This window comes from Aedes albopictus, chromosome 2 (assembly GCF_035046485.1).
Source record: "Aedes albopictus strain Foshan chromosome 2, AalbF5, whole genome shotgun sequence".
Lineage (NCBI taxonomy): Eukaryota > Metazoa > Arthropoda > Insecta > Diptera > Culicidae > Aedes > Aedes albopictus.
In genome coordinates, this window is record NC_085137.1 from 246,104,412 (window position 1) to 246,130,318 (window position 25,907).

At 37.1% G+C, this 25,907-nt stretch overlaps 1 protein-coding gene and 1 long non-coding RNA gene across 3 annotated transcripts in view; one reads left to right on the forward strand and one right to left on the reverse strand.

Moving 5' to 3' along the window:
• The window catches only part of LOC115258243 (dual oxidase maturation factor 1), a 439,950-nt gene that overhangs the window by 347,978 nt on the left and 66,065 nt on the right, over nt 1-25,907 (reverse strand). The gene's annotated exons all lie outside the window — the stretch shown is intronic.
• On the forward strand, nt 5,501-5,865 carry LOC134287074 (uncharacterized). The gene is made up of 2 exons (XR_009996997.1): nt 5,501-5,677; nt 5,736-5,865. It is a non-coding gene; the product is annotated as an uncharacterized LOC134287074 (long non-coding RNA).

Here is a 25,907-nt window from a genome sequence, read left to right on the forward strand (position 1 = left end):
TGAGGGTTTGCACATTTGTGACACTGGCGCCGCCTAGCGGCCGAATCGCGAACCAAAGTTGCCGTTGCCAGTTAGTTCTTAACCTGCTGAACAAATTCACCGAAGACACTATACTTCTATCTCATCGGGATCTTGAGATATACGTTGTGCAAAGTATGTGGCCAATTTTGGTACCCCAAGACAATCCGGAATAACTCCGGAACCATGTGGACCAGGCACCCATGTCCCCGGCATCATAAACTAGAAGAGTTTTTCGGGAAGTTTTGAAAATTTCATCAAAATCCATCGAAAAACAAAAAAGTTATGACCATTTTTGTGCTTTTCTGAAGATGGAAAATGTACGTTGGCTGGATGAAGGTTAATGCCCGATGCTAAAATATCCCACTTCATTGTGGCACATATTTTCGCGCAACAACGCATGTATGCAGATGCGTCACAAAATCCTAGGGCAACACCTTGGTCAGGACGCATTCACATCCAAGCTCAGTTCACTTTTGGCTCGCGTTTAGTTCAATTGCAACACTGGGTGCCAGTAGAAGGGGCTCCAAAGAAATAAGAGAAGAAAAGGTCGGGAAAGTCCGGGAATAAATAATGTTACGTGATGTGAGTTTTTGTATACGACAGTGCGAATATTCCCTACCCGCGAAGTTCTGGTCAAGAAACATGCCCACCCTGCGGTGTTGTTTCAGGGAGCCTCAGGAAGGCTCCCCTCTGAACTAGTTGGCAGAAAGAATGAGTATCCCTTAAAAGAATAAAGAACTCACTATTTGCTTAAATTACTCGTTTTCGACGTTTTGTCCTTTCGACGTTTTGTCCCTTTCGACGTTTTGGCATTCGACCTTTTGGCATTCGACGTTTTGGCATTCGACGTTTTGTCTTTCGACGTTTTGTCCCTAAACCCCTAAAAACACATCAAATCTCAAAAAATAATCACACATTGAAATCTTAGGAGTATAAACATGATGAAAGAACACTGAAATAATTCTAAGAGCCTATTTTATCAGACACTACACATACATTGTACCCCTAGTCTGAAACGTTAACTTCAAATGAATCGTTATACGTATCATATCATAAGCAGTTCCGATTGAAAAACCTTCTAATAAAACTAAATGACATTTGCGCATATCGGAGTTATATGCACATAACACGATCGATACATTAGCTGTGCATATAACTTTGGCCGGGTGGAAAAGCAACATTGGCAGATAAAGTGGAACATGTTTTGCAGAATTCCGCAATTCCAGTAAGTGAGATTCGTGGTCGTGCGGCAAGCGGCGTCAGTCATTCAGGCGTTGTGAGTTCGATTCCCGCTCCAGCCAAGGAAGCTTTTTTTTAATGTGAAGGATATTATTGGAGTTGCATATACATTGGCGCACCCAGCCCGCATGATAGAAGCGATATACATGACATATAACAGTATCATTGCGACCTGAGAGTCATACCACATGCGTCGCATATAACTCTCACTTCCCATTTTCAGCCTTAGATTAGATTCATATGATATTCCAATAGTGCAGTAATATATGATTGACATATAACTGTGATCGGGAGATTTGGCTCAGTGAAGGCTTGTGGAATATATTAGATAGAATTTTTATATCAAAACATTGATTTTTTTTACTAAATTCCACATATAAAAAGCAGTTTGTGGAGTATTGAATGCAAAACACAATAAATATAGCTCTCAAAAATCATTATCTATGTAATAATAAATGCTTAACGGTACATCAACATTTGATTACATGCTATTCATGGTTAGTTTTCTTTTTTGGGTAGTTTTTTATTTTATTATTAACAAATTTTGAACAACAAATATTTATCTACATGAAATTACAAGGGCATTGCATACTTTTAGGCGTTTATCAATGTATGGAGATTAATATCTCAATTTACAAAATTCCTTCCATTTCATAAAAACACACTTCGTCAAGAGATTCAAGGCCAGATTTGGAATCTACTATGATGAATCTATCGAGAATAAGAGTCGATTCATTGCAAAAATAGTTGTAACGAAGTCGTATAGCAGATTGTTTGAAGGGGTTGATAAATGACAAAAATATCAACAATTTTTATTTTTTGTCCAAAAAGTTGTATATAAACTAGATTTGAATGAAAATACGTCTAAGATGAACTTTCATATGTATAGAATTGATTAACGTTTACCTTTTTCTTAACTGGTTGGAGGGATCATAGTTATGAGATAAATTATACAATGCCTGTCTCACTATCAAAGTTACCCGCATTATCAAAGATACCCCGTTTTACGGTACTTCCTCGGAATGAAGATTACTGACGACATTAAACAAGGACGAATGGAACTTTTTCAAGAGGCCAGTATTAGGAAGATATTGAAGTAATTTCCCATGCATGATTGCAACTCTACTAGAATTTCAATGGAAAAGGAACTTAAATTACCCAAGGTGTGTTCGTCGGAACCAACTATCGTGAGTAATTGGATAATTTAATGTACGTAATGATGGTCATGTGAATATCTTGATCAGCATCTCGATCAGGGTTGTTAACGTTAATCAACGATTAACGCCGTTAACGTTAATTTTCGTCCGAATCAACGTCAACGGCGTTGCGATAATTTTCTAGCCAGTCAACGTTAACGTCAACGGCATGCGTTATATTAACGTCAACGAATGCCGTTAATTTTGGCGTTAATTGATGTGATATGCTTTGTGATCTGTGTGACACTTGTGGTTTTTTTTCTTCAATTTTTGGGTAGATTATTATTTGTGTTTGACAATTTTTTTTTTTTTTTCATTACTCACTAGCAAGAATTTTTTTTTAGAAACTTGTGCGCCGGCATTTGACCTACAGAGTCATAATTGAATCTATATCGTCCACGTTAAGAACCTGCAAAATGCATTGCCGACTTACTCAGGATGCGTGAGTTTATGCTTCGGAAGTAATGGTGTTGGTGCATTATGCACCTTCAGCTGTGAAACTGAGTTATGTTTCCAAATTCCACCGCTAGGCGGTGCTAGTGAGCTAACAAATTTTGTTTTTCATATATATCAGGAAAATTTGCAAAAAATAGCAACTAGCGCCGCCTAGCTGCAGAAACTCGAACCAAACGATAATTATTCTGAAAGCCCTTGATCAACCAAACAATTTTGCCGAAGACACCATCTTCCTAAAAAATCAGAATGCTGAGATATGTGAAATGTAAAATGTGTACGCTCTCTAGCGCCGCCTAGCAGTGAAATCACGAATCATACGGCCCATATTCTGAAAACCCTTGACCAGTTGAACAACTTTACCGAAGACACCAACTCTCTAAGTGATCAGGATCCTGAGATATATGGGATGGAAATTTTGTCAGTGTTGCATCTACTTGTCTAAGATATCACATAAATCACAGACAAATAGATGTGACACTAACGAAATTTCAATCTCATGTATCTCTCGATCCTGATTACTTAGAGAGTTGGTGTCTTCGGCAAAGTTGTTTGGCTGGTTAAGGACTAACCTATAATAAGACTTAAGAATCAAAATTCCACCGCTAGGCGGCGCTAGAGAGCAAACAAATTTTAAATTTCGCATATCTCAGCATCCTGATTTTGTAGAAAGATGGTGTCTTCGGCTATATTGTTTGGTAGATTAAGGGCTTTCAGAATAATTACCGTTTGTTTCAAATTTCTGCAGCTAGGCGGCGCTAGTTGCAATTTTTTGCAAATTTTCCTGATACACGTCGGACTCGATTATCCGGAGTCGAGATCACATGCTTCTCAATCATATATCTGGGAAACGAAATGCTCTATAAAGCTGAAATTTTGACAGTTTATCAAGCCAACTTTGATTAGTGATCAGTCAAAATTTCAGCTTCTTACAGCATTCCGTTTGTGAGATTTTATTATGGGAAGCGCCAGAATCCGACTCCGGATAATCGAGTCCGACCTGTATATATGAAAAACAAAATTTGTTAGCTCACTAGCACCGCCTAGCGGTGTAATTTTAAAACATAAGTCGTATTATCGGTTAGTCCTTAACCAGCCAAACAACTTAGCCGAAGACACCAACTCTCTAAGTAATCAGGTTCATGAGATATATGAGATTGAAATTTCGTTAGTGTCACATCTATTAGTCTGTGATTTATTTGATATCTTAGACAAGCAGATGAAACACTGACAAAATTTCCATCCCATATATCTCAGGATCCAGATTACTTAGAGAATTGAATTGAAAACAATCTGAATTATTCGATTTTGCACACCTTTTCGACAAATTTACCGAAATATTTAGTTTGACCCAAGTAGATTCACTTAAATGTACAGTCTAGTATCAATTAAATATGTACTACAATTAACGTAAAATTAACGGAGTCGTTAACGTTAAATCAACGCTCCGCGTTAACGTTAACGTTGATCAACGCTTTCAAAAAAATCAACGGAAGAATCGTTGATCGTTACAATTAACGTTAACGAATTGGGTTGTTAAGTGAATAAAATATTGCTATTTTCTATAGTCTAATTGAAAGATCTCATTTTTCTGAGTATAACGTGATTTTATTGGATTCCAAAACCTTTGTTTTGATAGTTAAATTAATAAAACAGTTTTCATTTTCGTGGATAGAATGACAGTTCAATCGATAAAATGACAGTTCGACCCGAACAAAAAATTTTCCATATACAAACTTTGAATGCGTTTTTCAAATAGTTTCCGGCCTCCAAAAATTATGAAATTTTGGATTTCGACTAATTCTTGGGCGGAGAATCTGATTATGAAATAATCTGAATACCCCTGAAGAACCCAATTAACGAAACGGCGTTAATCGTTGATTAACGTTAACAACCCTGATCTCGATTCTTCACACTAGACAGCATTGAAACGGATGCACTATGGGGTGGCTCCGTACAAACAGGTGGCCAAAAATATTGTTGCGTCAATTTTATAATGTCTTTCCCCTATTTGTAGGGTATATGCCTTAAATGTATGAAAAACGATATGTTTACTTCTAAGGTCTCCAAACTCCTTGGAATTCAGTCCTATTATATCTTTAGATTTGTATCGATACACAGGGTGCGTGCGGTAATTTTGCACTAATCTTCAAACAGGAATATTTCATCAAAGGGTTGCAATAAAAATATAAGTCCCACATCATCAAATGCACCATATTTCTAGTGAACTGTGAAAAAAAAAAAACCATTAATAATCAAAAACGTGGTGGTATTAGAAAATATTTTCAGCTCCTATGTTTTACACTAGCGCGCCCAATAACATTTCGGGTTCTACTATTTGTTGTGTAAATAAGACGAAATCAGTAAAATGTAATGCGTAAAAGCCCGATAACGATACACGAGACGTAATGATACAGATATGCTTCAAAAATTATAATTTACATAATTTTGGCGTGGTGATTTTAACACATTATAACCATACCGTAGACGAAACGTAGTTATTAAGATAGGGCACTTTTCGCTACCAACAAATTTTCAAACAAAATTGAGGGGATGATAATAGCAAAATTGCGCTATTGCCAATAGTCCGTTAGAAGTTATTACAAGCCAACTAAGTGTAAGAAAATTGTTTTCTATAAAATTGATCCGTACAGACTAGAAACTAGACAAAAATAATAACGACAATAATTTTACAGCATGTATCATCAAACAAAAAACAGGACAGTTACAGTTAGACGAAACATAAGACCAAAAACGACGAAATTAGTGTAAGTTACCGTGACTAAATTATGTAACAGACCAGTTAGTAAATGTATTAAATTCTAGTTCCCCCTGAAGAAGACACCAACCCCGTGTCGAAACGTTGGGCAAGTAATAAACATCGTTTGTTAGTTCAAGACTGAGTAGCCGGTTTTAATTAATTGTTGGAACCATACAGTCGAACCTCCAGCAGAAGTTAAGGCCTTTATATCTACACCCGCAATAACGCATCGGGTGCATTTCAAACTTGGTATAGTGCGTTTTGATAGAAGATCAGTTGAATCATATGATACTTGTATACACATCATAGAGGCATCCTGGATCATCCGAACTATTCTGAAGTTCAGAAATATGGTTTGAATTTGAAATATCATATCAACAGAAGTGCACAAACATCAGAGTTTGCCCATGTGATTCATACACATAAGGCAAGCCATGGGAGAAAAGTTTCCAGAGCATCAGAGATATCTGAGGTCGCCTGTCAGCACTATGTGGTTAAGGCCTTCAGATCTACACTCGTAACAAAGCATCCTGCACGATTAAAACTTGGTGTAGTGTGTTTCAGTAGACATAGATGATAAGTTCGACCATATATCATATAACTTGAAGCTTTTCTAGATAATTCAAACCATCCTGAAGCTAAAATATACGGATTCAAACATATAATACAAGTCGTGGAAGACAAAATTCCAGCACATCAGTGATATCTGAAGCATCACTTTTTTATATTATATGGTTAAAGTCTCCAGATCAACGCTCGTAACATAGCATTGGCCACACTCACTATAACGCGTTTTGGTAGTCATTGAAGATCAGTTGATTCACGTGATGATTGAATATACATCTTAGAAGCTTCCCGGATCATCCAAACTATTCAAAAAATGAGACATATGGTTATTGCATGATTTATACATGTAATGCTAGTAATGGGAGACAAATTTCTAGTGCGTCAGGGATATATGAGGTCACTTGTAATAGTATATGGTTAAGGCCTTCATATCTACAACCCGTAGCAAATCATCAACTCAGGCTCATGCACAAAAAAAATACGACAAGGGAGGGTTTTTCGTAGTTTTCGTAAAGGCGGAATGGCACCTAATTCATAGATTTTCGGAAATGTGAGGGGTTTAACCCCCCAAACTCCTCCCTTGGGCACGAGCTTGCATCGGCTACATTTCAAATTTAGTGTAGAGTGTTGCAGTAGTCATATTAGATCAATTCAATCATATTTCTTGTATGTTAGAGCTGTCCCAGATCATCCAAACCATGCTGAAGATAAGATCAGTTAAAATTGGTTATGACTTTTTTACATGTTTATTGTAAAAAGAAAATTATCGAAAAACTAAGCCATATTTTGCCAAAAAAATCGGACCGAAATCATTCATAAGATTCCTGCTAAATATTTTGCAAGGTTTCAACTAAAAATGCTTTACCAGTTCTGGAATTCTATTTGGAAAGGCTCATCGAAATTTATTAAAAAATAACTAACATCTTTTAAAAATTGCTCCAATTCTTCCACGAAATTTGCAATTGCAGAAAACTGAATTGAACTATGTCAGAAATGTTACCTAGTTTTTAAGAAGTTTTAGATATGATAAATAACTGAAAAGCTAGCCGTAGTTTATTCAACTTGAACCGAACCATATATTCTCCCAACTGACACGAATTTGAAGTTCCTATGGAAATAATCAAACCAAAGCGAGATGAACGTCTAAGCCATAACCGGCAACATCGCAAAAGAGAAAAAAAACTAAAGAGATATTTATTTCTTCTGGTTGTGAAAATGCAATCGATACTTACAAAAAAGCTCATTGGACTCTGCTGAAGCCCGAGCAGTAAATATAACACGTTGTTTTGAACCAACGGTCAGGTATCAGTAGGTCGGCCTATATTCCTTAGGAGGTATTAAAAATAGGGTTTTCATATGTAAGTTTTCAAGATGATTTTGCTATTTGCATGCAAATTATAGTAATCATGACTCTTAAGAAAACAAGATAGAGTTGATTTTCACCATAGCAGAGCACGGAATAGGACCTATATTGCCCCAAATTCACCCCTATTTTCATGTTTCAATGCATAATTTTAGCACGAAGAAGATGAAGGTACCTGTTGCTAATCTACATATCTGTAAAACGCTCAATACTTTAGAAAAGATAATTCGATATGAGCGTGATTTAGCATTTCCTATAGAAAATCATTAATTGGGTTTTTAAATTTTGAAAAATGTATTGATTTTTTGATTTCATACGAAAGAGCACCTTTTTCTGAGCAACTATGATTTTTTCAGATTTTTAGAACTTTATTTTGGTACTTTAAATCAATTTCAAAGATATTTTTTGAAATCACCTTTTGACAGCTGGGCAACTGCTTGACAGCTCCGCCCAGTACAAACTGCGACGAGGGGTGGTGCGAGAAATCGTTCCCATACAAACTTCAAATTGATTTTTAAATAGGTTCCCGGGCTCCAAAATTCATGAAAATTTGGATTTCGGCTCATTTTGACATGCAGATTTAGAATATTAAATTATCTCAACACCGTTAAAGAAGCCAATTCATAATTCATCCAGAAATTTCTCTAAGATTTCAAAAATATTTCTTGGGTGCCTTCCAGAATTGTTCCATAAGTTTCATGAGAAATTCCTCCAGGGACTCTCACAAAAAATCTTCCACAGATTACTTAAGAAAAAAAACTCCATTAAAAGAATTCCACAAAAAAAAACTTTCAATGATCCATTTAGAAGTTTATACAGGGATTTTTGCAGATTAACTCAAAAAAAAATCATTCAGAAATTTCTAAACGAATTACTTCAACAAATCTTTCGAAGCATTTTTTCAGAAATTACTACGAGCTCCTCCATACAGAGATTCTTCATTCCTCAAGGATTTTCGCCTAAATTCCTCCAGGACTGAGGAAGCCTCTAGGAATTTCTCCATGAATTTTGAACAGGATTTTTTTTCTCAATAGAAATCTTAACAAACCTCTACCCACGATTCCCAACCTTGGCTCTCGCGACCCCCCAGTCTGTCGTCACTGCGTTTTTCGTAAAACACACAAAGCGTGTCTGTTAGCGGTTGGGGGGTCGCGAAACGAAAGTTGGGAGCTATGCTCTATAGGAACTCCTTCAAAAATTCTCCGGGATTTCAGTAAAGGACTCTTGTGAGAATTTACTAAATTTCTATACATTTTTCTTTATTTTTTCTTCTTAATCTTTAATAAAAAGATAAAGTGAAGTAAAGTATTTACATTAAATACGCTTCATGGGAAAATTTTACAATAAAACATAAAATGGGGTAAAATAGATCACTTCCCGTTCTTAGCCAGGGTTGAAATCAAAGTTGTTCAATTTTTCAAAACTATTTACATAATGATTCCTATATTTTTATGGAAACATCGACAATAGTTTGAAAACTTATAAAAAAAAAAACTAGTTTTTCACATTTTTTATGTATATGGGCATCATCGTGATATGCACAACATGGAAATGTTTAACTAACCCTTGTTGTGCAAAGTCTTTGCTAAAATATTGAGCGTTTTTCATGGATGTATACTATCCGTGGAGATCTTCATATGCATTTTGGTTAAATTTTGAACATGAAAATTGGAGCGTATTGGGGCAAAATAGGTCATTCCTCGTGGTCAGCCATGGTGTGAATCATTTCACACCAGTTTCTTAAGAGTGAGTGAATGGTGGTTGCTCTGATTTACATGGAAAATTTGAAAACACTTTGAAAAGTTATGCAAAAAACTAACTACAATAGTTTTTTTTAGGAATATGTGCAACCAAGGGGAAAATGGGGCAACATGGGGACATTTTCTCGTGGTTTGCACAAGACGAGATCGCCTCCATTCGATTCCTTGTCATTTTTTACATAGAAATAGGTCTTTGATGCCTTTCCAAACCAGCGGCTTCCAAAAGTTGCAATTTTGAGTCCATTTTTCTCCCATGGTGCAGCGGTACCACATGGCACATGTTTTGTTTTTAGATTAGGAGCCATAAACAACGTGGAATTTTTGGACGGAGGGGGGGGGGGGGGTGTCTGAACAAAGTCTATGCTCCATACAAATTTTATTTTTTTTTGTAAAGCCTACGAGGGGGAATGCGGTGTCTGAGATGGCCAAAATTTGGTCTACGTTGTTTATGAACAGCCCCTCATTCCCAATCGGATGTACAATAAGATTCAATTACATGAGTTTTGATTCTGTTCTGATATTATCTTTCACCGTTTATTTTATTTTAATTTTTCCTTGAAATATTTTCATATTTTCTACTTCTTAATATCTACTCGTTATGATACCACAATAGTCATAATTAGTCAGACGAGCTTGGTGGTCTAGTGGCTACCGCTTCTGATTCATATGCAGAAGGTCCTGGGTTCAATCCCTGGCTCGTCCCTTTCCTCCTACTTTGTATCTTTCTATCCACTTTCTCTCTCACTCTCTCTCTCTCCTACATATACATCTCATGTATATTCGTATGTTCGTAGCGATCGCTAGAACCAGAAACGGATTGAAAAAAAACCCAACTTTCATCATAGCACAGTGTCAATCTATCATATAACGCCTACAAGTTATGCAACCAAGGGGACTGTGCCGCTTCACAGTAATCTTCACACAATCTATCGCTTTACGCCTGGCACCCAGGCACCAATGCATGATCCCATGTGCCAAAATAAACATTCCCAGCAACTCACCAACATCCGCATGACCTTGTGCAGGCGCAGAGGATTCAACGGCCTGATGTGGGCAAGCGATTGCAATCATCACTTCCTCCCCTTCCCCATTGACCTGCAACCACGCAGTAGGCGCCATTGTCGCCTAAAAATACAAGACCACCAACGCTCACACACTGAAGATGGCTGTTGGTCCCAAGCAGCTATCTCATTGGTTTCTTGTGTGAGTGTAGCTGATTTGGCGCTACTGGAGTTGCAACTGCGGGCGGTCAATCAATCTCAAGCTCAAGCTCATAATGCCATTATAACGTAACTATAATAAAGAGTTGGAAAATGTTCATAATGTAACCTGAATTTTATAATGAACAATCATTTCATATAATTCATTATACAACTTGTTGAACAGCTCGACTTTTCCATCACTCGTCTTAATTTTCTAAATCTATTTGATTTCAGTACCGGATAGAAAACATATTGGTATACTCGGGTAGTCAAAGACCAGCTGTTCATTCTCCTGGTGACAAAACTCGCAACGACCTCGTAGGCTGATCGGAGTGAAAACAGTTGGCTGATTTTCGTAACATTATCTGATCGTTGTTTTTAGTCTCTCACTCTACACCCTAAGTTTGCAACGAAGCCGTTGGCTGGTAAATATCTCCTCTTTGTACTAGGCGTGAACTGTGAACTTTAGGCTGTAATGGGGATCAACGTGTAAAATGTGTTATCTATGGAAATGTTTATTCAAATGCAGCTGAATATTTCATAGTTACCAATAGTCGTAACTGCTGTTTTTGTACCATAGCTACACTTACTCAAAACTTCGAAATGTTAAGGCTTCTTCATACTCCTTGTGAACTGAAAAATTGGCAAACTTTATCCACTAAGACTATTTAAAGAATGTGCATGATTTACGGCCCGTTCTTGTTGCAGGTAGCTTTTCCTTGTGTCTCACTCATTCTCTTTGATAAACTCGAAAAAGAGCTAGATGAAAGAGGGGTGAAGTGCCATTACTTACAAAAGCCATGCTGGCACCGGTCGCGTTCGAATGCTGATCGATTTCAGGATGCACAGAGAATGGAAGTTATTGAGTCCTCTGAAATTTTACGAGTGAAAGCTAGGAATTTGGAGGAGGGTAGTGATTATTTTTAATAGTCGTCTTGGTAAACGATGAATTGAATGTGATGCTGACAGAAAGTCTTCTCATGGGGACGTCGACATCTTGTTGACGAACCATTAAAAGGGTTTTCATAAACACAAAATATAACAAACAAATGGTGTTTCACAAAATTAACTTCTTAAGCTAATACTTATTGTGAAGGACTACACAACATTTGATAAGAAAATGCATAAACATTGCATATCTACGAATATCGTATAGGGGAGACTGGGGAGACTTGATCCCTTTTTCTTAATTTACCTGAAACTTCAAGAGAAAACATAAAACTAGATCCGATTTCCGTACAAAATGGCAGGTAAACATGTATTGCAAGTTAATACACAACAGAAGGCCTTTAAATTATTGTTAAAGTTTTCAAAACTGTGTTTTTATGGAGGCACGTCTTATAATGTATTTTTCAAAAATGGGTGACACTTGATCCCCCGTTGAGCACATGGTTTATTTAAAGGGAAAATAATTCCAGAGTCTTCCTATGAATTTTCTTTTCGAGTTTTCTTGTATTTTCGATGAATATGGAGTGTATGAAATGGTAAGATTTCCTTAAATTTTTAAGGATATCCCAAGTAACAATTTAAATTCCATTTAGATTTGTTTATTTTTATGGAAGCTTTATCGTAGCATGACCAATTCATGGAACATTTGTGATTGTTTTTATCAAGAGAAAACAATCTTCGTTCGTTCGCGGTTTTTAGGTTTTCTTCAAGTTAATTTTGAATATTGCGCATAAAACGACTGGATCTACTAGAGTATTTCATCTTATCATCAGTTTTAAGTCGTATTTGAAGTTATTTTCAACACATAACACCAAAATATTTTAATAGAAGTTTATGCTTTGTTTATTGAAGTGCATTTCATCTGAATTATCCTTCTTTAAAAACTGCTTGAAACCTTCTATTCTTGAGCTAGAGTTACTACTCTGGAATCATAAAAAAATGAACTTATCAACTCAAATGATAATTTATGCAACAAATTAATAGTTAAACTGCGTTCTCATGCAATTGTAAACATTTAATCTTTTTGCTCACTGATAATGTATCCATTTTGATGCTCAAAAGTAATCATATCGACGAATTGATTATTTTATAGCCAATCAAAAATGCGAGTGGCTTGCTGCTGTCGCCCTACCTTTAGCTAGTTACTCATAGAGGCCACAACTATACGAACCGAAAATGATATGGGTACTTACTGTGATTCTTCTTATGTTCATGCTAAATAAAGTAATTTTAGTAAGTTGCACTTCATTATTTCAAAAATACACGAAAATATCATCGAATTGGCACATCTTGACGCGGAATGTACAGAGACAATTTTCTAGCTCCTAAAACGTAAACAAACAACTGTCAAAAGCTGTTACTCTTGAATAAAGCGCACAAGTTTCATTTAAGACGAACAAATCTGCCTTAAGATCACTACTAGTAAAAACAATCTTCAATAAATGCTGTAGCTTTCATGCAAGCCAACTTAGTTCCATCATAGCTTTGAAGTGGGTTGGATTAAAGGTAATAACAATTGATGGCGGCTGCACGAGTTTTGTTCGCTTGGAACGGCAGCCATGTCTAGAAGGAATTGAAAAAGTGGCGTAGCACTTTGTTTTTATATGAAATTTTTGTCTTCGTATATTAATGAATGATATTATTCTTGAGGCGCTATGTTATTTTCGTATGTTTTAGATGGCATATTAACGAAGTAGTGGGTATGACACGGAAAATTTTGATTCCCTGTCATCAACGATCTCTCAGGCAATTTAAATGCTTTAGCCATTTCAATTTGATGGAAATTAATTCGCAGTACAATTAACATTTCATCCATGAAACAAAAGTTGTTCGCATCTGCATAATGCTTAGGTAAAAGATTTCATTTATTGTGCACTACTAGCACTTTTGGGAAAGACAGCTACAAGATCAACATGCCTCAAGCTATTCTTCTTTAAGTTTTACGAAGTTCTTATAATCAATCATCAGTGCAAGTACATAAATACAACTAGTTTCAAAGCAGTCTTCAAAAGCAGCCTTGGAGATCTCCTGCAGAGTGGGCCAGATTCGTCTTATAGATATTTTATGCCTATTTTATCTCGGATTTGCAGAACAAAGAGCTTTATTGCTAAGTTTTATTATTCTATCTTAGAAATTACTTCAGGATTGTCACAAAAGTATAATTGTTACTTGGGATGCCCTTGGATATGCCGTATTTTCAAAATGGGGAGACTTGATCCCCCTTTTATCGGTTTGTACTAAAGTTATAATTGTCTGACACATTTTATCGTTGAATAGACTAGAATTCCAAGTAAATAGAGGCTTCCAATTAGAATTTTATTTTTCACATGTATAATGTGTGTGTAACCCTCGAGGGATCAAGTCTCCCCATGTCACTGTTGTGTATACTAAGCAGAATTAATTAAAATATGTTAACAACAGCCTTATTTGGATAAATAAGTTTGAAAGTATTTTATTCAAACTATGTACTGTGAAATTTTGACAGATTTTGGTTCAATTTTCACAAAGTTATTGAGATTTTCGGAATAGCCTAAAAGATTTCTGAAGGACTGAAAACAAACCAAGCCGTTAAAAAATAATGCAATGTACAATCGAAATCACTTGTAGCCAAAACATAGTCGTTTGTCCAGGAGTAGTTTTGAAAAAAATATGCTAGAAGAAAAATGCTTTTGATTCCGAGCAAATATGGGGGGAACAAGTCTTCCCAGGGATCAAGTCTCCTCAGCCGCCCCTATAGTAGACACTTTATAATTGAATTCAATAACAACAAAGTAACATAAAATGAACTCACCGATTCATGCGTATTTTTGGTGGTCGAAAGAGAATTATTGAATTGTCGTCACGTACTGTGTGCAACGAAGGTCAACAACCGAAAAGAAAACTTCGTGTCCCTTTCACAGACGAGACATCGACCTGCCCATTTTCTATATTTTAGAGGTAGAAAACTTGTATGATTAAAGAGTTGGAAGAATGAAATACCAAAATATTCCCTTAAGATTCTCACCTTCAAGGTTCTTTTCTTCAATGGCGCGTTTCACATAAAGTCACCTCAATGCTGTAGTCGATGAAGCAGAAAACACTATGACGACGATCTACAAAGCACTACCACGAAACGATCGTGACCAATCATCCTTCCCGCAAGTTGACTAACTGTGGTGTTTGTCAAGCTGTGCTGTACCTAAAGGTAGTATGCAGGGGTGAGATTGGCAGCATTTTGTTTCATCTCATTTCGCAGCGATCGTGACAACGATTTAATTTATATGTTTGTTTGCACATTTTCGCCTCTTGTTTTCCGTGACTGGAAAGATGCAATGCTCTGGTTTACATTCGAGCCTCTTCGTGGTACCTTCGTCGTTTTATTGAGTGGAGTCGAGTTTCCAATGTTTTGCAGTTTTGAACTAGAAAACTATGCCAAAGCGTTGATGTAAGAGTTAAGATATATCGCATTAGTGGTAGCAAAGTATAAATTTGTATTAGTTCAAGACAGTTTTGTTACCTTGATTGATACAATTGATCTGTATTGCTTATTGCAGTAATCTGTTCAGCGCCCAAGTGTCAAATATCTGGATAAAGAAGTCGCTAAAATAGGATAACGTAGAGTGTGGCCGACTCACCTCCACTTTCGCTCCCGAATTTCTGTCGCTATCGGATTTTCATGACATCAAAGATGAAGCACCACTGATTCAATTATGAGGTCACTAAGAACGAATTATGCCGCAGGCATCTATTGATGAAGACCTGCAGCCGATGGCTTTTCAGCATTCATGTGATTTATTTAACTAAAAGCTCTGTTGGAAAAAATATGATTTCGCTGTAAAAATCATCATTTAGCAATATCCATACATCACGTTCTGATATGTGTCGTGGATCCCTTCTACTATTCAGACATCCATCATTTGGATAACTCACAAAAAAATAACTGACGTATTAATTAACAATCAATTATCCAAATTAACTATACCCACGAGACTCATCAATTCGAGTCACGAGTAGGAGGTGAGATTTCATTTATTCGATCCGATCCTATTTTTGCTCCTCAAACCTATAATTTCGCATTACTTCACTCGGAATTTGCCGCATTGAAGCAATTTGAACGCTCTCGGCCGGTCCATTGGTCCCTGGCCGGTAGGTAAGGTACACCGGGGCAAGTTGAAACGGGTGGGGCAAGATGAAACAGCGGGTTAACATGATGTTTTCTAATGATGATAAACAGTTCGATCGCCATAACACATAGTTTTTGATTCAAACAATCTTTTAGTGAAGGATAACTTTTAAAATTATATTGAAATCTATTTCAAAACTTCGTGTTTCATCTTGCCCCACCCGTTTCAACTTGCCCCGGTGTACCTTACCTAGTAGATCCCACCGTAGCGAATCGTTCTTCTCAGTCCACCTGATGCTTGATGAATAGTGGGAAGCAGAACGTGAAACGGACACAATTGGCAAAAAAAAAGACCGAGTCAATTTACTGTAACTAATTGGACGACGATGGCGATGGTGCGCGCGGGGGCAATGATCGAAGTGGATTGTTGGTTCGCAGAACGTAGATTTTTTTCTGTGACATGGAGGTGTACATACCAAGAGTTTTACGATGCTGGCGAAGTCGACATCGATGGGAACATGAATATACGAAGTTCTCAGATCAGGTGGATTAGGTAATTATATGTCAGGCAGAGCTTTTTTAGAAGTGACGAAATTGTAGCGTGGAATGTGATTTTCACCACGCTTGTTTTTAATTCTGTTCAAAATACACGTCAGTAGAATCTCTCAGCTTTAAAATAGTCAATAAAGACCTCGGTCCCAATGAACACTTATGAATGCGAGTGGCGCATTGTGCGGTTCTCAAACCTAGTTCAAAAACTGTTAGGAATTGAAGAGAAATGAGAATAATACAAGAGTTCTCCAATGAAGAAAGATTGAGTAAAGGACGACATGGAAGTTCGATGATTTTGATCAGGAGATCGGGATCATCGGATCGGGAGATCGGATGAAAGGGATTGGAGTCAGGGACAGTAAAGTAGTCACAAGTGTTTTTTGAACGAGTGTCGCTCAAGTTCAAGTAGCCTGGGACTAGAAAAGGGAATAATTTCAAATTGCAGCCATTACGGATCCGTGCCAGGGTCGTCAGTTGATCATCTTCCCAGAGCTACTAAAGCCACACTTGTCTTATCAAGATAATAACCTTTTTTGTTATAATCAGATCAAAATTATAACAGAATGTGATATGAATACTAGCTTCAGGATTTCTAGTTTCTATCAAAATGTGATACAATTTTGTAACATGTCCAAATGTCGAAGAATCAAAACTAAATTATATTACAATGAGTTGTCAAACAACATTTATAACATAATGTGTTATAATTGAGATATAGTTTTTCAAAAACACCAAGAATGTTGAACATGATTATATCGCAATAAGTTATAAATATCATGGTTTGTTATAATTATATTATATTTTTGTTAGAACTTTCTGGTCAAGTGGGGTTTAAGGGGGGGGGGGGGGGGCAAACCCGTGCACAGAAAGAGCGGTGTTGATTGAGAGGCGTTTCAAGGTATTTTGGGGCATGGTTTCATAGAGGTACAGTTCATAGGGTATGTGTGCCATCCGTAATCTCATGCTCCCATTTTCATCCTATTCGAAAACAAGCGATTACGGCACCGATTGACTCCTTTCTTTTTGTTTTCATGAGTGCTCACTTCTAACAAAAAATACAAAAATAAGAAACAAAACAAGCAGCGCTTCAATCCTTTGTTTTTCGTGGGATGAAAATGAGAGCCACATGCTTAATAAGGGAACGAATACCCTATATTGCTCTCTTCTGGTATTCTGCTACATAGTATGTCTGAAACATACTGGAAATCCAGAAATTAGAAGACACAGCATGTTGTCAATTGATAAATTGAGAGATGAATATGTGAAAAAAATCACATTCGAGTGGGAAATAAATCCATGGCAACTAGGGTGGCCCACACTTATATGAAAAACAGAAATTTCGAAAAATGCCAAGTATTACCTCCTAAATCAGTTGTTTTGAACTCCCAAAAGCTACGTTCAAAATTTGAGCAAAATCGGTTCCCGAATTTCGCCGCTAGGTAGCGTTGTAAGCGTTCAATAAATAAACCCTCTTGTTTTATTGAATTATCACGGAGACAGTTCGGATTTCTATTCCTCAGATTCGTTACCTATTTTGCGGCATAGCTGGTAATGGGCTGTACATGAACCACGTGGTCATTTTTGGGGAATTCCGAAACCCCCCTCCGTTGGTTCATACAAAAAAAATCAAATTTGTATAAACCGTGGTCCTCCACCGGGAAGACCACGCGGTTTTTGGATGGCCCCTTAAAGCGCTGGTTTAACGGTTACGGAGTCGTGCGTTACAATTTCACCAGAGCGGGTTTTTTTTCCACAAAATCAGGAGTGAGTTTCACTGGGATTTTATGGGACTTCAGGGATTTTTAAGGGCGATTGGATTTTCAGAGGGGTCTTGGGAGGTTTCTTGGGGGAACTTCACGGAGCTTTCAGAGGCGTTTTAGAAGGTTTCAGTGCGGTCTCAGGTAAGTTTCAAGGGAAACTTCAAAGGCGTTTTAGAGCATTTCAAGACGTTTCAGGCGGCTGCAGAAGGGCGTCAAGTCTTAATACTCAAGATAGATCTTGGAGATAATCAAATAGACATTGAAGTCATCACTTAAAGTTGCATGAGGCAGTGCAAGAACAAATTTCATTCGAGCACAAACGTTTTCTACCATCATAACACTATTCCTTTCCCTTTCCCAACTGACTGTAAGGACTTGGCCGGCACCGTTATTGATCAAAAATGAATGAGCCGCATAAATTGCACTTTGAGAATAAGTGGAGTGTCCGAGCCTTTATTTTTTTGAATCCCGGTGCAATTGGTACCAGCAGGCAGATCAATCACGGAGGATGAACCATTGACATGTACAAGTCAGATTTGATTGTTTTGATGGATTTATCAGTACTGAACAGAACAGACACCTTCACAACAGAAATTTCTGAAAAAAATCCCTTGAGAAGTTCCAGGTGTATTTCTTGGAAGACTCCTTGGAGGAATTTCTGGAGGATTTCCTGGAGGGATTTCTGGGAATATCCCTGGAGAAATTCTCGGAGAAATCCCTAGAGGAATTCCTGCAGAAATTTCTGGAGAAATTCCTGAAAAATCTCTGAATATCCCTAGTGAATTTCCTGGAGGAATAGCTGACACAATTTCTGAACGATGTCCAGGAGCAATTCTTGGAGAAATTGCTGGGGTAATTCTTGGAGGAATTTCTGGATGAATTCCTGTAGGAGTTCCTAGAGAAATTACTGGATAAAATCCTGGAAGAATGCCTGGAGGAATTCCTAGAGGTATTCCTGTGGAAATTCCTAGAGGAATCCCTGTAGGAATTCCTGGAGGAATCTGTATCAAAATTCTTGAAAAAAAAAATACTGGATGGTATTTCTGGCGTCATCTCTAGAAGTATTCTGAGAGATTTTATCCAGAAATTATTCCTAGAGAAAATCCTGGAAGAGGTTCTGAAGGAATCACTGAAGGTATTCCTAGAAAAAATTATGGATGAATTGCAGACAGAATTTATTAAGGAATTTCCAGAATAATTTCTGGAGAAATTCTTGGAGGAATCCCTGAAGAAATTAGTGGGGTAATTTCAGAATGAATTCATCGAGGAGACCCTGTAGAAATTCCTGGATAAAAATCTGGAAGAATTCCTGCATGGATTCTTGGAGGAATCCCAGGAAGAACTCCAGAAGCAATCCCAGGAGAAACTCATGGGGAATTCCTGAAGGAATTCCTGGAGGAGTCCTTGAAACATTTCCTGAAGGAATGTCTGGAAGAAATCCTGGAGGAATCTCTGAAAGAATTCCTGGAGAAAACTCCATAAGTCCAAGAATCCGAGGAGTTACTGGAAGAATGACTGGATTCATTCCTGGAATAATGCCTAGGAAAACTTCTGGTGGAAGTCTTGGAGAAATCTTTGGAGGAATTCCTGTAGGAGTCTCTGAAAAAAAATCCAGAGAAAACTCTGGAGGAATTCCTGGAAGAATATTCAGAGAAATCTCTGCAAGAATTCCCAGAGGAATTCCTGGAAAACTTCCTGTAGGAATCTCTAAAAAACATTCTGGAGGGAGCTCTCATGGAATTCGTAGAAATAATTCCTGAAGAAATCGCAGATAGAATTCTTGGTGAAATTCTGAAGGAGTCCCTTGAAGAGTTCATGGAGGAATCCCAGTGGCAGTTCCTGAGGAAATCCCTAGAGTAATTCCTGAAAAAACTCCACAAGGAATCGCGGAAGCAATTTCAGTATGAATTCCCAAAGGAGTCCCCAAACAGTTCCTGGAGAAAGAATATGCTAGAGGAATGCCTGTAGGGCTTCCCTGAGGAATCTCTAGAGAAACTCCTGGAAGAATCGCTAGAAGTATTCCTGTAGGACTTTCTGGAGGAATTCCTAGAGGAATCTCTAGAGGCATTTCTGTAGGAATCTCTGAAGGATTTTTTAGAAGAACCCCTGCAGCAATCCCCAGAGGAATCCCTGGAGTAATTCCTGGAATACTAGGAACATTTCCTGAAAAAAAAAACGCATATGGAGTTCTTGGAGAAATTTAGAAGGAATCCTAAGAAGAGTTCTTGAAGGAATCCCTGCAGAAGTTCCCGAAGAAACCCCGGGAGGAATCCTGGAAGTAATTTGAAGAGGCATGCTTAAGCAAATCTCTAAACAGTCCCTGGAGGAAGTACTGGAATAATTCATGGAGGAGAATCCTTTGAGGATTTTTTTTAATAATCCTTGGAGTTGTTTCTGAAAAGAAACACCGAAAAAATTACCGGGGTAATCCCTGGAGGAGTTCCTTAAGAAATCTCATGGGGAATTCCTCAGGAAATTCCAGAAAAGCTTTCTTAACAAGTTCTTAGAAGAATTTGTGTAGGAATACTTTGAAAAAAAAAAAAATATATGAAGATATCAATGTCTGCAATAAATTGTGAAAGAATAACACAGCGCAACATTTTTTTGTCCCAAGAGAAAGCTTATGTGTCTCCGAAGGATTTTGGGCCGCTGAATCAGAATCCGGGCTCAGATTTGCTCTAACACGTCACAGTTTTGAGCTATACCTCAATTTATAGGGTAAGATATGCGATTTTGGGCTAGATTTTGGGCTTTTTTGACTGTAAGCCATTAAGCAAGGAAATATTTTTTTAAGCAATCAAAAGGTTAATTGGTCAATTTACATCTAAATTAACGACTCATGCAAAATATTTCGTTTTACCTAATCAAATTTGATAGATTTAAGCATTTTATGTTAGTATGAAAGCTTGCATGCAACTTTTGGAGGGTGACTTGTATGGGAAATATCGTACCTAACATAAATCGCTTAAAACTATCAAATTCGATTTGGTTAAACGAAATATTTTGCATAAGTCGTTAATTTAGATGTTAATTGACCAATAAACCTTTTGATTGCTTAAAAAAAATATTTCCTTGCTTAATGGCTTGCAGTCAAAAAAGCCCAAAATCGCATATTTTGTCCTATAAATTGAGGTATAGCTCAAAATTGTGACGTGTTAGAGCAAATCTGAGCCCGGATTCGGATTCAGCGGCCCAAAATTCTTCGGAGACACATAAGTTTGCTCTTGAGACAGACAAAAGGTAAATTTTTGTTACGCTGTGTAATTGTTGGAATATTTGCATGGACTCCCAAAATAATGTTTTGTACAATGTTTTAAGAAATTCCTGAATTTTTTTTACGATAATCTCTGGTTCAATTTTCTGCTGATTCCTGCTGAAATACTTCAAATAATTCCAGATTGAATTATTAGAACAATCTCTAGTGGAATTGTTGAAGGAATACATGGAGAAATCCTGAGAAATCTCTGAAGGAACACTTGCAGAAATACATAAAATGATCTCTGTTGACATTCCTTTGGGAACTGGAGGGATTCCTGGAGGAATCCTCGAAAAAAAAAACATTGGAAGGAACCTCTATAAGGACTGTATCGGAAATTAACTATGTTCAAAACATCCTAAAAAATAATTTATTCAAGTTATAAATAATTTTATTTTTGGATGTACTATATAAATCCTCAGAAAAAGGAATGACACTTTTGCTTTTGTAAAAATAATTATTTTACATGGTCATCAATCTCAAAGTTTGAACGCATGATCTTGAAATTTTGGACACCTCTTAAAAATTTGAAATTGCGGAAAAAATGGATTTTTTTTTGATTTTTTTAAATATATTAGCGCAAATATATTCTTCCCCAGATTGCTCATAATATAGGTAAAAAAAATTTTTCAAGAAAAAATTCGATTCCATTTTAGCGCAATTCTTAAAAATGAAAAAAGGTCATTTTTCAGGGACCCTATTTATTGATGCTCATTCAAAGCACGATTACGCAAATAAAGAATACATCCAATTGATGATTCATTTTTTTTTAATTGGAAATGTTTTTAAACTTAACGACGAGGTAGCTTTAGTAGAGAACGGAATTGTATAACCTTTGAAGATATTTAAAATAGACTGTCAAAGTTCGACAAAAAATTAGTGCTTTTTTAGGATAGGTCATTTTTTAAATGTTGAGGGTTTTTCGATCATAAATATTTTTTTTTAAGTTGGTGTTCGGTGATATGTTATGTGTACATAACTGCTAACAATAATTATTTTTTTTTGGATTTTTCGCCGTACAAGTTTTATTCGCTACAGGTTATTGAAACGCTGAAAAATCTTAAAAAAACAACAATTTGTCCAAAATTTTAATTTGTGAGATGTATTCATTCTACAATATTTTCAATAATGCTAAACATTTTTCAATTTTTTTCAGGCTGTTCTAAACTTGACTGTATTGTGAAGATTTGATAGAAGAACCGAAATGATAAGACCAAACATGCTTCGAGATAGAGCATCCTGAATGTTTATAGTTAATTTCCGATACACTCCTTAGATATCGCAGGAGAAATTTCCTAAGGAATATCTGGTGAAACCCGGAGAGGAATTCTTGAAAAAATCTCTGGAGCAATCCATGATCCATGGCAAATTCCTAGAGGATTTCATCGATGCATCCTTGTACAAGTATCTGTAAAAACAATCAGAAGAAATCGTGGGAAGAATTCATGTGGCATTTCTTAGCACAATCCCTGAAACAATCACTATCGGAACCCTGCAAGATGCCAATGCACAATGGTCCGAGGACCAACATTAAGTGGAAAAAAATAATAACTCAAAAACCATCCAAGATAGAGTCTTCATGTCTTCTAGACATTTGCTCGTGAGTCCAAGCCGCGTTATATGCAAAAGTGTCCTAAACGCCAAATCTTAAAATACTTCATATTTCAGCACCTAACTTTTTTATTTCAAAAGATATTGAAATAAAATGTTCTGCAAAGTTGAAGAAGGTAAAAACCCCGACAACTTTCTCGAAGAGCAGTTTTTTCTATCTCTTCAATCTGAGGAGATATAACTTATTGAAGAAATAAAAAGTCCGAAATCGGTTTTTTTTGTCATATGTCAAAAACTATCATTTTTTTCAAGCCTACTATGTTCAGAGCAATTGTACATATTGCTAAAATACATATTTCGTCAGAAGACATCAAAGCTGTACGATGTTTCTATCAAAAGATATAAGTATTTTTGTACTTTTTTAAGCCAATTTTTCTAGCGTAACATTTGAAAAAGGCGCAAGTGAATCTTTAATTTTCTCCCACCACCGGATCTAGTATGACAAAAACTGCATTTTGACAAATTTTGGAGAGGGTGTTTTTTTGTTTTGCGTTTTAAATGTGATTTGACTATGACCGTATTTTAGGCATCAAATTCACGAAAAATTACATCCATAATGTCCGAGTTCAACATCTACTCGTGTTTCAAGATCACTTATCTTAAACATTCGAGTAGCGATGAACCCAATCTTGTCTTTTTTGATTTGTTTTGTTCCTTTGTGTAAGTGAGCAAAAATATAAAACAAATTCCCTATAGTTTTTCGATTTCTTAATTCATCAGATATATGCATCTGGTGATCGTATGCAAATTTTAAATTGAATTGTGGACCGTCCAGTTTTATATGTTTGACATATATTATGAAAGGCCTTTGATCCTAGGATAGGATGCGACACGTAGTCAGTCAATTTGAGACCAATTTGCTGTCAAACGGAGACCAGTCGCTGATTGGTCGAAATTGATATCCGTTTGCTGCGATCATATCGCTTTGTTGTTGGCTTGGCCGTGTTGCTAGTTTGTAGGTTTAGCATTTGATACCAATATTTAAAATCATTGTATTTTTTTATTCAAGCTTTATCGCCTCAAATATGTCAGCATTCAAAAGCAGATCAACCTAATGTGACTCCCATGGCTTGACACCGGTTAAAACCATTGATTTGGTGCAAAATCAATTGATTTTTTGATAGATTTCATCATAATTGAAAGAGCTTGCGTTTGAAAGCAATTTTAGTAGCAAGTTACGCTATTTCAATTGCAAATAGTGCTTTACGGTGCGAAATATGCATCAAAACTTCAATCTTTTCATAAAAAAACTTTTTATTTCTTCAATAAGTTATATCTCTTCAGATTGAAGAGATAGAAAAAACTGCTCTTCGAGAAAGTTGTCGGGGTTTTACCTTCTTCAACTTTGCAGAACATTTTATTTCGATATCTTTTGAAATAAAAAAGTTAGGTGCTGAAATATGAAGTATTTTAAGATTTGGCGTTTAGGACACTTTTGCATATAACGCGGCTTGGACTCACGAGCAAATGTCTAGAAGACATGAAGACTCTATCTTGGATGGTTTTTGAGTGATTAATTTTTGCCTTTCTCGTGCACCAAGGTGTACCGAAAGGCTATATGTTCACTCCAAAAACGAAAATTTGATAGAGCCTCCGGAGGGATCAAGTCTTATATACCAATCGACTCAGCTCGACGAGTTGAGGTGATGTCTGTGTGTGTGTATGTATGTGTGTGTGTATGTATGTGTGTGTGTGTATGTGTGTATGTGTACAAAAAAACTCACATCACTTTTTGGCAGTAAACCTCAACCGATTTTAATGACCGACGGTTCATTCGTCGCGGAATCTGGTCCCATTGTTTCCTATTGAAAATGGTTCAGATCGGTCCAGCCGTTTCGGAGTTATGGCCATTTAGGTGTTCCGGACCGGTACCCCAGGAAGGGGCCAGATATGAAAACGCTACAAACCCATCCATGCGGCACATCAAGCTACGGCATTTTCGATAACTTGATGAATGGTAAGCAGAAAAATAGTCTCAGACCATATCTGAACCGGTAGTGTCCCGGAACCGGTTCCGGGTTTTCCGCCGGAAGTGGCCAAACATAAAAGTGAACTAAACCCATGCATGCGACATATCAAACCGCAGCTTTTTCGAAAACGCGATGAACAGTAAGCAGGAAAACTTTCTCAGACCATATCGGAACCGGTAATGTTCCGGAACCGGTTCCAAATGTCCCGCCGGAGGTGGCCAAGTATAAAAGTTAACCAAACCCATGTATGCGACATATCAAATAGTGCCTTTTTTGATATCCTGATGTACAGTAAGCAGGATAATATTCTCAGACCATATCTGAACCGGTTGTGTTTCGGAACCGGTTCCAGGTGTCTCGTTGGATGTTGCCAATATAAAATTGAACTAATACCATGCATGCGACATTTCAAACCGCAGCTTTTTCGGTAACCTGATGAGCAGTAAGCAGGAAAGCATTCTCAGACCATATCTGAACCGGTAGTGTCCCGGAACCGGTTCCGGGTGTTCCGCCGGAAGTGGCCAAACATAAAAGTGAACTAAACCCATGCATGCGACATATCAAACCGCTGATTTTTCGATCACGCGATGAACAGTAAGCAGGAAAACTTTCTCAGACCATATCGGAACCGGTAATGTTCCGGAACCGGGTCCAAATGTCCCGCCGGAGGTGGCCAAGTATAAAAGTTAACCAAGCTCATCCATGCGACATATCAAATAGTGGCTTTTTTGTTATGAACAGTAAGCAGGGAAATACTTTCAGAACTTATCTGAATCGGTAGTGATCCGGAACCGGTTTTGGGTGTCCCGCCGGAAATGGCCAAATATAAAAGTGAACGAAACCCATGCAAGCGATACATCAAATCGCGGATTTTTAGGTATTTTGATTTGGCAAAAAAAGTTTCCGGCCATTTTGAGGAGTGTTCGGTAGTGTTCCGCAACCGATTACGGTTGCCCCATCGGAAGTGGTCGAATGTAATGGAGAACCTAACCCATAAATTCGACACATTAAATGATTTTTTGGTAACCTGATGAACAGTTAACAAGAAAAAAAAATCATAGACCATACTTTGGAAAACCAATAGTGTGCTGAAACCGGTTCCAGGTGCCCCGACGGAAGTGGTCAAATGTAGAACGGAACCAAACG